The sequence below is a fragment of the Ranitomeya variabilis genome, chromosome 6, assembly GCF_051348905.1.
Source record: "Ranitomeya variabilis isolate aRanVar5 chromosome 6, aRanVar5.hap1, whole genome shotgun sequence".
Taxonomy (NCBI): Eukaryota; Metazoa; Chordata; class Amphibia; order Anura; family Dendrobatidae; genus Ranitomeya; species Ranitomeya variabilis.
In genome coordinates, this window is record NC_135237.1 from 510,849,436 (window position 1) to 510,867,638 (window position 18,203).

Sequence of the window (18,203 nt, forward strand, 5' to 3'; positions counted from 1 at the left end):
ACCGGATATTCCTCACCCTGATCCTCCTTCCTCCCACAATGCCGAGTGCCCTGAGACAACAGATCACACACTTAAACACTCTGAAGAGCTGTTCAGTTTTCCCTTTCAAGATTCCGGATGGTCAACTTGAAGTGGGTCCAGATAAGGTCGCATGTAGCGATGCCCAAAGCTTTGACCAGCCACGGTCACACGAAGGCGATGGTGGGAAAGTGTCACAAGAGGTGGACGATGATGAGACTCAATTGCCAGAAAGTCAGGAGGATGAGCAGGGTTTGGATGTGGAAGACAAGGTGGTGGATGACATAGTGACTGACCCAACCTGGCAGGAAGACATGCTGAGCAAGGACAGCAGCACACATGGGGAAGGAGGTAAACCACCACAACAGGCAGGAAGAAGCAGTGTGGTGGCCACAGACAGAAGGTTTGCATCCGTTCCCCGTAACACCAACATGAGGGAAGTTGCCATTCCAACTGTTAGATCTTTCTGAGTCTGGTTATTTTTTAAAGACTCTGCCGATAACCCCAATCAGGCCATTTGCAGCATCTGCCATGCCCGCATCAGCAGGGTTAGCAAAACTACCAGCCTGACCACCACCAGCATGATCAGGCACATGGCAGCAAAGCACCCTATTTTGTGGCCCAAACCCCAGGCTCCTGGAACACTGCAGGTGACACCACTGCTTCTTCCGCTGTTTTGAGTAGAAGCCATTCCCCAGTCCACCGTGCATGTGAAGATGCCTCTAGCCCTGCACCTGTTGTTGCCCACAGTCAAGCAGCACCATCATCAAGCCCATCCACGTCCTTGACCCAGCACAGCCTTCAGTTGTCTGTACCCCAGTCATTGGAACGCAAGCGGAAATACCCAGCCAACACCCCACAGGCTGCAGTACTAAATTCTAACATCTCTTCTGCTTGCGCTCGAAATGTTGCCTTTTAGGCTCGTTGAGACGGAAGCTTTCTGCAACCTGATGGCGGCGGTCGTCCCAAGGTACTCGGTCCCCAGTCGCCACTATTTCTCTAGGTGTGCCATCCCCGCATTACACCAGCATGTGTCCCACAACATTCCCCGTTCCCTCAACAATGCTGTTACTGGGAAAGTCCACCTAACCACAGACACATGGACAAGTGCTTGTGGGCAGGGACATTACATCTCACTGACGGCACACTGGGTTAACATAGTGGAAGCCGGGACCCAGTTGGACCTTGGGATGGAACACATCCTCCCCACGCTGAGGATTGTGGGCCCTACGTCAATCAGGGCTGCCCCCACAGTCTACAGCTCCTGCACCTCCTCCTCCTCTTCAGCCTCCATCTCTGAAATCAACACATCAGAAGCTGAAAGCACTGCAGCACTGCCTCAGCCAAGTGGCAACAGGCTGTGCTGAAGCTAATCTGCATAGGTGACAAACCGCACAATGCAGAAGAGTTGTGGACAGCGCTGAAAGAGCAGTCAGATATTTGGATGACACCGCTGAACCTACAGCCAGGTATGGTCATGTGTGACAATGGACAGAACCTGGTGGTGGCTCTGAGGCAAGGTGAGCTCACACACGTACCTTGCCTGGCCCATGTGCTTAACCTCATGGTTCAATGTTTTCTGAAAAGCTACCCGGATCTGCCAAATCTGCTAGTTAAAGTATGCCATCTGTCTGCCCATTTTAGAAAGTCAGCTACAGCTTCAGCCGCCCTTGCCGTGCTTCATCAGCGTTTGCAGCTTCCGGCTTTCCGACTGGTGTGTGATGTCCCTATGCATTGGAACTCTACACTGCATATGTTGGAAAGGATTTGTGAGCAGAAGAGGGCAGGTGTTGACTACCAGCAGCAACAAGGCCGTTGATATTCAGTTCAGACTCCACACATAAGACCTCAGGAGTGGACATGGATATCAGACATATGTACCATCCTCCTAAACTTTGAGGACTGCGCAAGATGGTGAGCGGCGATGACGCCATAATTAGCGTCACCATCCCGCTTCTCTGCATTCTGAAAAACTCTCTGCTCACAAAGAGGATGCATTGCAGGCAGAGCATGAGGACATGGAGCAAGGAACCATACAGGGGGATTACACTCAGCCCAGACTCATGTATTCCCAACATGGATTGGTAGGCAATGAGGAGAGGAGGAAGAGGAGGAGCTACTTTCATGTGCTATAGACGGTACTACAAGCACAGCTGTCATACTGTCTGTTCAGCGGGGATGGCCTGAGGACAGGGAGGAGGAGGATGAGAAGGAGGAGGACAGCATCGTTAGTCATCCTGTTAGTGAGGACACCTGGCATGCATGGCTGACTTTATGTTGCGCTGCGTTTCACGTGACCCTCGCATTATAAAAATTTTTGGTGACACTCATTACTGGTTGGTGACACTTCTAGACTCACGCTATAAGTAGAACTTTTAATCTCTTCTGCCAGAGGCAGAGAGGTGTGCTAAAATGTTGCAGTACCAGAGGCCCCTTGTACCCTAATTACTTAGAAAATTCCCATGTGAGAACGCTGGCAGCAGACCTCAGAGTTTGTTGTACAACCAAGGAGTCCAAGCGAGAGAGACAGAAGTACAATCCAGCTCAGGCAGGGGAACAGTGGCCAAGTCCTGGGACAGTTTTCTCAGACTCTCCCATCGTGCCGGAACAGAGGCAAGGGGTGATGTCACAAGAAGTGGAATGTTTGGGAAGATGCTGAGGGAGTACCTTGCAGATCGTACAAATGTCCTCCGTGATTCCTCTGTGCCTTTTAATTATTGGGTATCCAAGCTGGACATGTGGCATGAGCTGGCTCTCTACACCTTGGAGGTCCTGGCCTGCCCTGCTGCTAGCGTTCTGTCAGAGCGGGTTTTTATTGCTGCTGGTGGAATTATAACAGATAAGCGCATCCGCCTGTCAACTGAAAATGCGGACAGGCTGACTCATAAAAATTAACAAGGGCTGGATTGGGCAAGATTTCTGTACACCACCAAGTGAAAACAACGAAACATAACCTCTAATACATTGTCTTTTTTGTGGAGGTGTATTGTCATGCACCTTTCCCCAACCACACATGGGTATCTGCTTCCTGATTTTGTCTGGTGTTATCATCCTCCTTATCCTCATCCTCATCATCCACAACCAGTGCAACACCAGGGTGAACGTATTCCGCGATGCAAAAGTCACTACATTTTTGTGCAAGGGTGTTTTTCTGATGCCCGTTACTAATTAGAAACCAAAATAAACTCCCCCAGGGGGATCTGTCATCAAAATGAGATGTATGTATATTTTTTCCATTTATTCTGATATATTCCAGTTTTTATATCTTGGCACTCTCCTTTTATGACCCAGTGTATACCTCTACAGTATGAAAATATTGAAATACTATTATATTTTTTTTTATATATCCCTGTCTCTTAACTGTTGCAAGGGACAAACATATTTTGTTGGGCACAATCTGGCATCATATATATGAACCTGTGTTCGCCCCTCCCTTTTGTTATTTACTTTCATCGGTGGATTCACATCCTTTATTTTTTTTTTTAATTTCAGTATGATTTAGCTTTATGTCTCGTCATTAGTGTTGAGCATTCCGATGCTGCAAGTATCGGGTATCGGCCGATACTTGCTGTATCGGAATTCCGATACCGGGATTCCGATACTCTTGTGGTATCGGGTATCGGGTATCGGAACAACATTAATGTTAAAATGTGTAAAATAGAGAATTAAAATAAAAAATATCGCTATACTCACCTGTCCGACGCAGCCGGGACCTCAGCGCAGGAACCGGCAGCGTTGTTTGTTTAAAATTCCCGCTTTTACATGGTTACGCGAAGTCCCGGCTTGTGATTGGTCAGGGCGGCCATGTTGCCGGGCCGCGGACCAATCACAGCAAGCCGTGACGAAAATACGTCACGGCTTGCTGTGATTGGTCCGCGTCCCGGCAACATGGCCGCCATTAACCAATCACAAGCCGTGACGTCACGGGAGGCTGGAAACGCGCTCATTTTAAAAAGGGCGCGTGTCCAGCCTCCCGTGACGTCACGGCTTGTGATTGGTTGCGTCGCGGTCAACCAATCACAAGCCGGGAGGCTGGACACGCGCCCATTTCAAAATGAGCGCGTCCAGCCTCCCGGCTTGTGATTGGTTGATCGCGGCGCAACCAATCACAAGCCGTGACGTCACGGGAGGCTGGACACGCGCCCATTTCAAAATGAGCGCGTCCAGCCTCCCGGCTTGTGATTGGTTGATCGCGGCGCAACCAATCACAAGCCGTGACGTCACGGGAGGCTGGACACGCGCCCATTTTAAAATGAGCGCGTGTCCAGCCTCCCGTGACGTCCCGGCTTGTGATTGGTCAGGGCGGCCATATTGCCGGGACGCGGACCAATCACAGCAAGCCGTGACGTAATTTCGTCACGGCTTGCTGTGATTGGTCCGCGTCCCGGCAACATGGCCGACCTGACCAATCACAAGCCGGGAATTCACGTAACCAAGTAATAGCGCGATTTTTAAACAAACAACGCTGCCGGTTCCCTCGCTGAAGTCCCGGCTGCGTCGGACAGGTGAGTATAGCGATATTTTTTATTTTAATTCTTTCTTTTACACATTTATATGGTTCCCAGGGCCTGAAGGAGAGTTTCCTCTCCTTCAGACCCTGGGAACCATCAGGAATACCGTCCGATACATGAGTCCCATTGACTTGCATTGGGATCGGGTATCGGTATCGGATTGGATTCCGATACTGTGACGGTATCGGCCGATACTTTCCGATACCGATACTTTCAAGTATCGGACGGTATCGCTCAACACTACTCGTCATTCTCCACCACTAGATTACCAGGCTTAACGTCTTCTGTGCCGCTACAGGCAGTCCAATTTTTGGCAAGGGTGTCTATGATGCCCATAGTATATTTTTTAAAAATGTATCCCCCTTGGGGAAATGTTTGTCAGCCCATGCACTGCCTGTATGGGTATTACAAGTCTAGGAGACACACTCCTTTACATTGGGCCTAGTTTTTAATGAGGCCTTCCTCCACCTCTCATCATTTTCCACCACTAGAAGGGTTCACGTGTTCCGTGCTGCTACAGACAGTCAATTTTTTGGCAAGGGTGTCTATGATCCCCATTAAATATTTTAAAAAATGTACCCCCCATGGGGAAATATTTGTCAGCCCATGCACTTAGTGTATGGGCATTACGAGTCTAGGAGACCTGCTCCATTGTAATGGGACAGTTTTTTTATGAGGCCCTCCTCCATGTTTCTTCCAAGGGGGATTGGGGTGCGTACAAATTTGGGTCAAGGCGGCCCTTACATTCAATGCATAAGGAAACAGTATGGCAGGACCAACTGAAGAATGCAAAGTGGGTTTTCCTGTAGCCATCCAGTACCTGGGTTCAAAGGCTTATTGGGGTTCATATGACTGGGTAGCAGGGCAGGCCTTGCACTTAATACATAAGAAAACAGTGTGGCAGGACCAACTGAAGAATGTGAAGTGGGTTTTCCTGTGGCCATCCAGTACCTGTATTCAAAGGATTCTTGGGGTGCATATGACTTGATAGCAGGGCAGGCCTTGCATTCAATGCAACGTTTTTTCAGGAAGCCCTCTTGTACCTCTCGTGAAAGGGGTATTGCGGTGCGTCGTAAGTGCAGCGCCCCAGAGTCCTGGTCGTTGCAGTACTGTTGCTCCGCCACTATGGGGGGCTATGGTACGTCTGATGGCACTGAAGGGATTCATCTGACCAGGTATCACATACACCAATACATTTCACAGTCTGGCCTCCAGGGGGAGCTAAGGGTACTATTCATTAGGCCACTCCTCACAATCTGGTAAAACTGGGGGTTAGGCAGGAAGTTAGAGAGAAAGCTGACTGGGTTGGAACCAGGCAACACCTTGTGGCAGAGGGTGTTGTGGGGGAAGATTCGGTAGGGTCCCTGTCAGGGGTGGGATCCTGACAGAGGCCTGGCAACTAGGAAGAACGTTACGGGACCGTGCCTGCACGACATTGCGGCGGTGCCCCAAGAAAGGATAAGAAGCGAGATCTATTGTGCTGAGTGAGAAACGAGATCAAAGCAAGAAGGAGAAATTCCAGTAGGAGTCGTGCTGTAAGACCGAGGCAACATCCTAATGAGGCGCAATTTACCGGTGGCCGGAACGCCAAGGAAGTATAGAACTCCAAGCCATACTTCAAACCAACGGCAGGACAGTCAGTTACAGGCGGGCTGTCTCACTTACATCACCTACGAAGACATAGAGGGCACACTAGGAGAGGGGCGACTCTAGGGTCCCGGAAGAGCTCCGAGCCTACCCGTCATACGGGTGCATCCTAACCAGACCATCAGGGAGGGACGGAGGAGAAGAACATCATCCGAACGAGTTGTGAGGGAACACGAGAAACAGACACAACAGTTGTGGGGTACTATCCCGTAAGCCCAGCAGGGGAGGACCACAACACACAAGCGCTAGCAGGTAGACACTGATTTCCACCTGCAAAGGGAATTCTGGAGGTGCCATTGGACCGGCCGGACTTGCGCAGCCCGGTTAACCGTATTCCGGATTGAGGACTTTGAGATCTTCAGTAAAGAGGTAAAGAGACTGCACCCCTGTGTCCTAGTGATTGATTGCGACCGGCACTTCACCGCACCATAACATCATCCCATACCCCCACCTTCATTGTACGCCCCTCAGCAGGGTCACGGGCCGGGTCTAGCCACCGTGACAACCCCAGAACAGAGACTCAGAGGCCCGGTACCGGGTACCCCTCGGCCCTGCGGCAGTGGGGGCGCTACATAATTCTTGGCAGCCCAGCCACTCACTGCGTAGGCAATAACAGCATAGGAGACCCACTGTTTAATAATGGCCCTTTAAGAATATTAATGCTGCCTGATGCCCCTCTAAAAGTAGGCTTTGTGACTTTAAGAGTCCCTCTTTCATAAATGAAACAAGATGTGTCTCCCTATGTGTCACACACCACATAGCCAGCTAGGGTTGTTAAATGTTACAATGACATTTCCCAGTGAATGCATTTGTATTGGTTGAAAGCAATGTTAAAGTTGAAAAACGCTGTGTGTGAATGGAGCGCCCCCACTGCCGCAGGGCCGAGGGGCACCCGGTACCGGGCCTCTGTGTCTCGGTTCTGGGGTTGTCACGGTGGCTAGGCCCGGTCCGTGACCCTGCTGAGGGGCGTCCAGTGAAAGTTGAGGATGTGATGATGTTGTGGTGTGGTGCAGGTCGTGGTGAATAACGAGGACACCAGGTTGCATTCTCTTTACCTCTTTACTGAAGGTCTCGAGGTATCCAATCCAGAGCACTGTTAACCGGGCTGTCTGAAACCGGCCGGTCCGAAGGCACATCAGAAGTCCCCTTAACAGGTGGGAATCAGCGTCTACCTTCTAGTGCCTGTGTGTTGTAGTCCTTCCCTGCTGAGCACCCCGGGATAGTCCTCACAACTGATTCTGTCTGTCTCTGATGTTCGTTCTCTCCGTCCCCCAGATGATATGGTTAGGACGCACCCGTATGACGGGGTATGCCTGGAGTTCCTCCGGGACCCTAGAGTTGCCCCTCTCCCACAGCTGCCTCCGTTGTCTGCTTAGGTGATTTGGGTGAGACAGCCAACCTATAATTGGCTATCCTGCCGTGGTTTGCAGTAATGCTTAGAGTCTCTTACTTACTTGGAGTTCCGGCCACCGACTGTTTGCGCCTCAGAAGGATGTTGCCTCGATCTTACAGCACGACTCCTTCTGGTCCTATCGCCTCTTTGCTGTATTCCCGTTTTCTCACTTTTTGGCCTTTCTTAGGAATCTGTCAGGATCCCATCCCTGACAGGTCCTCTCTCTAGCTCTTCCCAGTTACCTCTCCCTGTCTTTCTGTCCAACCACCAGTTTTACCAGAGTGTGAGGAGTGGCCTACTAGATAGAACCACTCCCCCTGGTGGCCGGAGTGTGAAGTGTAGTGTGTGTGTTACCTGGTCAGGTGAACTCCTTTAGTGCAATCAGACGTAACATCACTCCCCTTAGTGGCAGAGAGACGTTACTGCAACGACCAGGACTCTGGGGCGCTGCATGAACATAGCCCAAGTGGTGGAGGAATATTTTGGTCTGGGGTAAATTATTTTGCCTTATATACAAGTCATTAGCCTGGAAAGGATGTACCTTAACTAGTGTTGAGCGATACCTTCCGATATGCAAAGGTATCGGTATCGGATTGGATCGGCCGATATCCAAAAAATATCGGATATCGCCGATACCGATACCCGATACCAATGCATATCAATGGGACACAAAATATCGGAATAGTTCCCAGGGTCTGAAGGAGAGGAAACTCTCCTTCAGGCCCTGGGATCCATATTCATGTACAAAATAAAGAATAAAAATAAAAAATATTGATATACTCACCCCTCCGACGGCCCCGGCTCTCACCGGTCCAAGCGTCTGCCTCCTTTCCTAAGAATGCAGAGTGAAGGACCTTCGATGACGTCGCGGCTTGTGATTGGTCGCGTGACCGCTCATGTGACCGCTCACGCGACCAATCACAAGCCGCGACGTCATGGAAGGTCCTTCACTGCCTGCATTCTTAGGAACGGAGGCTGCCAGTTACACCGCTAAGGTCCAGGGTCCGACCAGAGGGGTGAGTATATCAATATTTTTTATTTTTATTATTTATTTTTTACATGAATATGGATCCCAGGGCCTGAAGGAGAGTCTCCTCTCCTCCAGACCCTGGGAACCATACGCACCGCACACTTCCGATTTCCGATATCGCAAAAATATCTGAACTCGGTATCGGAATTCCGATACAGCAAATATCGGCCGATACCCGATATTTGCAGCATCGGAATGCTCAACACTAACCTTAACATATTTCCCAGCAAAATCCATTTTGGTTACGTTATTGTATGTTTGTTGGGGCACCTGTAAAAATGGCAACTCTGACAACATTGCTTACAGCTGTGACCTAGGAGTCAGAAATGCTTCCGGGGCGATCCCCATGATGTCCCTGTGTCATTTGAGCAGTGTTTCCATAATGTTCTGACGTTTTAGACCTTAAAAGGACCCCCGGAGGGGATCGCGGGAAAAATACTCGGGTTTCCCATAGACTTACATTGGGCTCGTTGTTCTGGCCAAGTACCCGAGTATTCCAATTTGCTCGACCCGAGCAATGAGCACCCAAGCATTTTAGTGCTCGCTCATCACTAATGTCCACACATCTCCCCCCTACAGTATGATGGCCCCCATACATTCTTATATACAGAATGATGTCTCCATAGCTCCCTATCTATAATATGATGGCCCCCATAACTCTGTACATACAATATGATGCCCCAACAGTCTCACACACTTGCTTGTTACATCCCTGCTAACTATTCATGGGACTAGTGTATGCATGTCCTGCCTTGAGGCTTTACCTAGACAAAATGGTCAACCAAAGACGTGTTGGCTGCTTGCCACGCCATTATATTCAACTGTAGCTGTGTCCTGATGACATAACCCCGACCTTTAGGACTGTCCTCCTGGATCCAGGAAGGTTGGAAGGTATGATATAGGCAGTCGCCCTCCATATCTTTCCATACAGCCCTGAATGTACATTTGGCCACCACTTAATGCTCCGAAATTTGATTTCTGGTAGGGTTTAGTAATGTTGGGTTGATTTCACACATGCAGTGGGGAAAAAAAGTGTTTGGTACGCTGCCGATTTTGCAAGTTTTCCTACCTATAAATAATGGAGAGACTGTAATTTTTATCGTAGGTACACTTCAACTGTGCGAGACAGAATCTAAGAATAAAAACCAGAAAATCACATTCATTATGTGAAAATCATACAATGTGATTTTCTGCATTTCATTTAATATTCTCTCTCTCGCAGATGAAGTGTACCTACAATAAAAATTACAGACCTCTCTATCCAGAAAAATTATTTCTACATAATTAATTTACATTTTATTGCATGAAATAAGTTTTTGATACAATAGAATTTAATATTTGGTACAGAAACTTTTGTTTGCAATTACAGAGGTCAGATATTTCTTGTAGCTCTTGACCAAGTTTGCACACACTGCAGCAGGGATTTTAGCCCACTGCTCCTTACAAATCTTCCACAGATCATTCAGGTTTCGGGGCTGTCGCTGGATAACATTGAATTTCAGCTCCCTTTATAGATTTTCTATTGGGTTCAGGTCTGGAGACTGGTTAGGCCACTCTAGGACCTTGAAATGCTTCTTACGGAGCCTCTCCTTAGGGTACCTTCACACTAAATGACTTACCAACGATCACGACTAGCGATACGACCTGGCCGTGATCGTTGGCAAGTCGTTGTGTGGTCGCTGGGGAGCTGTCACACAGACAGCTCTCTCCAGAGACCAACGATCAGGGGAACGACTTCGGCATCGTTGAAACTGTCTTCAACGATGCCGAAGTCCCCCTGCAGCACCCGGGTAACCAGGGTAAACATCGGGTTACTAAGTGCAGGGCCGCGCTTAGTAACCCGATATTTACCCTGGTTACCAATTCACGCGCCGCTGCCGAGAGCTTCCCTGCACTGACTGTGTCAGCGCCAGCATTAACAGCGGTGACGTCACCGCTGTGCTCTGCTTTACGGCCGGTGCTGACACAGTCAGTGCAGGGAAGCTCTCGGCAGCAGCGCGGCATTAGCAGCGCTCCTGCCGAAAGCAGTTTTAACCCTGTGGACGCCGGGGGACGTGACAGACATCAGAATGTGAGTATGTACTGTTTTTTTTTTTTTAACTTTTACAATGGTAACCAGGGTAAATATCGGGTTACTAAGCGCGGCCCTGCGCTTAGTAACCCGATATTTATCCTGGTTACAAGTGAACACGTTGCTGGATCGGCGTCACACACGCCGATCCAGCGATGACAGCAGGCCATCAGCGACTAAATAAAGTTCTGGACTTCTAGCTCCGACCAGCGATATCACAGCGGGATCCAGATCGCTGCTGCGTGTCAAACACAACGAGATCGCTATCCAGGACGCTGCAACGTCACGGATCGTTGTCGTTCTCGTTGTAAAGTTGCTGAGTGTGAAGGTACCTTTAGATGCCCCGTCTGTGTGTTTCAGGGCATTGTCATGCTGAAAGACCCAGCAACGACTCATCTTCAATGCTCTTACTAAGGAAAGGAAGTTGTTGGCCAAAATCTTGCGATACATGACCCCATTCATCCTCTCTTCAATATGGTGCAGACATCCTGTCCTTTGCAGAAAATCACCCCCAAAGTATGATGTCTCCCCAACATGCCTTCAGGTTGAGATGGTGTTCTTGGGGTTTTACTAATCTTTCTTCCTCCAAACACAGCGAGTGGAGTTGATACCAAAAAGCTATATTTTTATCTGATCTGACCGCATGACCTTCTCCCATGCCTCCTCTTGATCATCCAGATGGTCATTGGTGAACTTCACATGGGTCTGGACATGTGCTGGCATGAGCAGGAGGACCTTGCTTGCCCTACATGACAGCGTAGTGTGTTACTAACGGTCATGTTTGAGACTTTAGTCCCAGCTCAGAATCATCCTTACCCCATGAGGTGAGATATTGCATGGAGCTCCAGACTGAGGAAAATTGACGGTCACCTTATGTCTCTTCTACTTTCTAATAATTGTGCCAACAGTTGTTGCCTTCTCACAAAGCTGCTTGCCTATTGTCCTGTAGCCCTTCTTAGCCTTGTGCAGGTCTACAATTTTGTCCCTGGTGTCCTAGACAGCTCTTTGGTCTTGGCCATGGTGGAGAGGTTGGAGTGCATTTGATTGTGTGTGTGGACTGGTGTTTTTTTTATACAGGTAACGAGTTCAAGCAGGTGCAATTAATATAGCTAATGAGTGCAGAGTATGAGGGCTTCTTAAAGAAAAACTAACAGGTCTGTGAGAGCCAGAATTCTTGCTGGTTGGTCGGTGATCAAATACTTATTTCATGCAATAAAATGCAATTTTATTATGTAAAACTCATACGATTTGATCTTCTGGTTTTTATTTTTAGATTCTGTCTCTCTTAGTTGAAGTGTACGTACGATAACAATTACAGACCTCTCCATTCTTTGTAGGTGGAAAAACGTCCAAATCGACAGTGTATCAAATACTTATTTTCTCCACGGTATGGAAAGGAAATGTTCACACAACTATTTTCTCACACACATTTTTCATGCACAAAATGTTTTGTTTTGTTGTTTGCTATCAGAAATTCACATAGCCATTTTCCACAGCCGCAGTCTTCGCTTCAATGAGTGTGGATGTGGGCAGTAGCCCCATAAATGGCACCTTGTGTGCACCAACATATCTGTTAACATTGAATGTATGAGTATTGAACTGTATTACTGCCAAAGAGAATACTGAGTGCTCAAATTGGCAAATTCAAGTGTGCCCACCAGCCATGACAAGGCGATCTTTGTTGATGGAAACCTACTTAATCAGAATTGGGCAATTTGTGCATTAAAGGGGTTGTCCAGTCCAAACCGATAACCAATGCAGACTTATGAATCCCCCCCAGCGCACGCACTGGGGGGGACTCGCTGGTTATTGAGCAAGGACCGGAGGTATGAGTTATACATACTCCCGGCCAGTGGGCACAGCCTCGCTCCATACACCAGTATGCACCAGTCTCTTCTGTATTTCGGATCGGCCTATTCAAGTCTATAGGTGCGCAAAAATTATCGGAACCCATTCAGATCAACCATATTTTTATGGGGACATTGGAATTCTTTTGCAGAAAAAGCTGTACATGTTCTTGTAAATTTTAATAACTTCTAATGTATAACAACAGATGCCATACGGATGTAAAAAAAAAATTTCTGGATGACAGTTGGATCCTTTTTTTATGTTTTCGCTTTTAGATGATCATAGTTGCCTTTTTTGCAACCATATTACCAAAGCTACATCCCCTCCTGACTGTGGTTTATTTTAGTAAAATAAAAAAACTGAAAAAAACTGCTGCAGATCTACTCCTATTCATACGAATAAAGGCAGGTGTGCAGTACCTGACTGCGGCCACTATGCAGATGACGGCGCTGTGCTGTTCTGCACTACAACTGATCACATCTGTCTGGCCAGGAAACAGCTGATCGGCGGGGATTCCCGGGACACCCCCATACTGATGACCTATCCTAATGATAGGCCGTCACTCAATATTAAAGCACCGGACAACCCCTTTACCGAATTAAAGAGAACCTGTCATGTTAAGCATGGTGTGCAAACTGCCAGCAGAATGGTACAGGACAGGAGGAGGTAAGAATTGAATTTATGGAGAATGATTCATGACTTGTATTTCTTGCTAACACTGGGCGTTCTTACTGATTTACAACCTGCACTTTGAGAGTCAGTCAATGTATAGGACCGCCCACTGGACTCCTAATCACAAAAGTAGCAATGCTGAAATTATGCTGAATCTTTCCTTAGAAAACTATATATTAATCTGTTCAGCTCATCCTTCTCTACAACAATAATGGTTGTAGGGGGACGTACAACGTACAAGTTCCCCTACAACCATTATTCAAGTTAAATATTACACACACGCACAATATATTATTATGTACGTCATATAATACATGCAACTAATAACAATTAATAATGATCATATTGGATGATAATATATGTATATAATATATACTGATTCTAAGATTTAATATTACCATATAAAATAGAAATACTTGAAAATTGAATCATAAAGAAATTGAGTTATTTTGCCCAGAAACCATGTGGCTCCAGACACCGAAAACTGAGCTCTACATAAACATAAGAAAATCTTGGAAGAATGTCTTTATTGATTGCCTCAGCTGGAGATAAGACTTTTCCCGTGTACAGAATTGCCGGCTGTGATGGTAGATATGTCCCGTGCCCCCCACTGATCCCGTGCACTCAGCGACAGACCGCTCCGTGTATGTTGTTCGCTGTACTCTCGCTGATTACATTAGCCCCTGTTTATGGCTTCAAGCATAGGCTTTCACCTAATCGCCACTTTCCCGGCAAGGCCGGCAGCATGGTTTGTTTCATTGGATAAATCCAATTCATTTGACCCTGCGTCTGGCGCTGATTTGATTTAGCATGGACAATGGGCATTACATTAACGTCCATCAATGTGGTATTTCTACAATGTCACGAGTCTTACAGATAATCTAATATGAGGATAATACAGATAAATGTAAAGGGCGGGGGGTTTATAACTATATTATGGGTCAATTCTTTCCCAATATATTTATATTTTGTTGTAGTAAATTATAGAAAGAACCTAATGTCTTCTTTAGGAACATTTTCCAGCACCCAGGGGAACATTCTGTAGTCTATAATGCAATCTATTTGGATCTACTACCTTTCAGGTGTCTTATCCCCTTTCCATAATATCACATACATGTACAGTTGTTTAGGATCACCTGGTGAGGTGGATCCTCTAAGCCTTAGGTCAGGGTGTGAAACCGGACCCGGGGCTTTGGTGCAGGAAGACACGTGGGAAACGAGGACTTGGCATGTTCAGAAATCTCAGGATCAAGTAGAACCCCGCAGGGATGGAATCAAGTAAAGTACAGTATGCATGGAAGGCGGAGCACACCAAACAGAAGCCTAGAGTCTCAACCCTAAGACACAGCTGTGTGTCCTAATGGGTCTGAAAAGGAATTAGGGAGGTGACATCACTGAGCCATGCCGGACAACCTGCAAAACCCGACGTGGAGCACAGCAGAGAGCAGTGGACCATGGTGGAGGAAGTAGAGCCAGGTATACCCAGTGTGGTAAGGGGCCAATTCCCGTAGACCAATGTCCATGTATGTGATGGTGAAAATGACATCTTTTGTGTCCATGGTGGTCAATCACTGGTAAGATGACTAACTGACAGTCCCCCTCCAGTGTTAATGGTTGCAATCAAAGAAACGCCAATACTGGCGGGTTAATCATTTCCATATTGCTAACGATTCGGGTTCCGATTCTTCCAAAGAGAGGGGGCTCCCTTTTTCACACCTTGGCATTGCTTTCATCAGGACTGAAGTGTTTAAGCTGTAGGCACATGAAGTGTATTTGTTGCACATTTTCCACAAGTTTTAGCAAGCAGGAAACCCACAGTGGAATACATACAGTTTCCACAACATGGAGAAGATTTTTTTGAATCTCCTCTAAACATGCAGAAAGATTTCACATGGAAGTTATCATGCTGTGCAGATTAAAATCCTCAGCACGTCCAATCTTTTGTGCTAATTTCATTACCGATTTCACTCTTTGTAATTTAAAGGGATATTCACAAGATAGGATAGCGGACAACCCCCCAGCGATCCCTAGGATGGGGCTCTGGAATCCATGAACCAAGTTCTGCAGAGTCCCGTCTGCAATGGAGTGCATGCTCGACCACCGCTTTTTTTGTCTATGGCACTGCTGGAAATAAAGGATTGCTGTGCTCGACTTCCTCCAGCAGTCCCATAGAGAATGGATGAAAATATGCACCAACATTACATTAAGACATTGTTCAGCAAAACCTGGTTACTGTTTTCCAAAGAAGCCCCGGTCTCTGGATTACTAGCAAGTCAGACCCTCAAGAATCAGTAAGTCATCCGCAATCTTAATGTCTTGGGAATCATCCTTTAATTATGCAGGAATTACACACTACAGGGTGGGCCATTTATACGGATACACCTAAATAAAATGGGAATGGTTGGTGATATCAACTTCCTGTTTGTGGCACATTAGTATATGGGAGGGGGAAACTTTTCAAGATGGGTGGTGACCATGGGGGCCATTTTGGAGTCAGACATTTTGAATCCAACTTTCTTTTTTCCAATGGGAAGAGGGTCATGTGACACATCAAACTTATTGAGAATGTCACAAGAAAAACAATGGTGTGTTGGTTTTAACATAACTTTATTCTTTCATGAGTTATTTACAAGTTTATGACCACTTATAAAATGTGTTCAAAGTGCTGCCCATTGTGTTGGATTGTCAATGCAGCCCTCTTCTTCCACGCTTGACACACTGATAGCAACACCGCAGAAGAAATGCTAGCACAGGCTTCCAGTATCTGTTGTTTCAGATGCTGCACATCTCGTATCTTCACAGCATAGACTATTGCCTTCAGATGACCAAAGATAAAAGTCTAAGGGGGTCAGATGGGGAGACCTTGGTGGCCATTCAAGTGGCCCACGATGGCCATCATGATGATGTGTTGCCCTCTTTATGTACTGAAGATGGCACGTTCCCTGAGTTCTTCTAGCAAGATGGTGCACCACCATATTATGGGTGTCAGGTCCTAGCATTCCTACATGCACAGTTTCCTGGAAAGTGGATTGGTCATCGTGGGCCAGTTGAAACCACCATCCTCTGCACTGATGCACTTCTGAGCCAGCTTTCAGTCAGTGTGCCAGGACATGTTTACAGCTGTTACTCTCAGTGTTGTGAGTGATGACTCAAGTCTCTCTGGCGCTCCTGTATGACTGAAAGCCGGCGGCTCCCAGGAGGAATAAAGTTAATTTTCTCCCAGGTGGTGCACTTTCAGTACAGTGGCCAGGAACTTTCATAACACTATTAACCTGCAGATTAACCCTATATCTGTAGGGTAATATCATTATCCAATCTGACATGTTCCCTTTAAGTTGATGGACTTTTACACCACATATTCTGCAGCTTTACAATTAGAGAGATAATACACATGTAAAATGTCAAGAAATCAAACCCAATGAACGAACAATGAGCCAAATGAACTGAAATGGCAGCTTATTTTATGGAATAATTATTAGCGCTTATATTTGACAGGATCCGATGGTTCTATTTCTAACGCACCTTCTACAGCAACTGGACAAAGTTATTCCAAACAAAGCCGTAGGATGCGGCACAATTTCCTGCCTGAAAGAAGGAGCTGGAGTCTAAGTGATGTGTCAAGCCATAATATATAGCTATATTGTGTCTTCAAAGAAGAAAAATGTGAACGGCGTATGTGTATTGTTCAGTCTAACGTGTTGTGACAAGTACCTGAAAACCACCCGAACATTATTCTGCCTGATGACATAAAGCTCATATTCCAGTACAGTTTGTAGAACACAATGGCCATTTGTATCTTGGGACATATGATACCACAAGTGACTGTGCAATAATTCATTTCTCCTGTGGTCATGCAACACAGAACAAGGGTCAATCTTTCAATTATAATTTTTCTCTATCATTCCTGGTTGCAGTGTTACCATTAGTCCCTATAACAAAAATAGAGCAGATTTACTTACTGTTTGTGCTTCTCAATCTCATAAACTTTCCTATTCAGCGAGGCTCCCGTTTATTGGAATAACAATCAATGTACTGTTTTTTTTCCATTTCCCAATGCAAAAGGGAAAAACAATGCATGTTAATGGCTTAAAATTGCCTCAATACTAAAGTCAATGTAATGATCCAGTCTGGGGTTTGTTTCTGATTATTCTCTCTGGTATGGTCAAGCGGGGGTTAATCTTCCTTGCCTCGTTTTAGGATCTATCTGGCTATTTCAATCTGCTGTTACCTGCAAGCAGTGTCAGTTATAGTTCCTGTCTCTGGCTTGAGCAGCTGACCCTTTATACCCTGATTTGCCTATTTACCTAGGTCCCGTTTCTGTGTTCCCCTGTGACTTCGCTCGTTGTACTCGCTCTCAGTGTTGTGACCCCTTGATATTTGACTTGGCTGTCCTCTGTCCTGTTTGACTGTCTTGTGTCTCTGGTTTTCCTGCTCCCGATCGGCTCTGACTTTTTGGCTTGTTTCTGACCACGTGTATTACTGTCACCTCTGGTACTTCGTTCCCTCTGTGTTGCTGACCCGTCTTTTTCTGACTACTCTTTCGCCATCTAGTGGCTTCTGCCTGCTGCTCTGTGATTTCACTGTGAGTGTACCTGTTTTCCTTCAACCACACCCCCTGGTGGAGGTTGTGTGCTACTGCATTGCAGCAGGCATTACAGTCGAGTTCAGATGAGCATATGAAAATCCGTTTTTCTTCCAGATAAAGAGTGATTTGACATCCATATTGTCATCTGGATGCCATCAGTTTATCAACCGTATGTTCGTTTTTGTGTGCCAATAATTTAAAATATATTTGCCCACATAAAGTTTCCTGTTATTAATTTTGACAGAGCTGTAAAAAATGGATGTCAAGTACATGGTGTCCATATGGCATCCATCATCTAAGTTAATTAGGCGAGTCTTATCCAAAAACCAGATCAAGCTAGTGCACGCTGCAAATATGTTACACGGATCTTTGGTGTGAACACTGACCAGACACTGTTGAAAGATCTTTCTCCAGATCTTTGAACATTC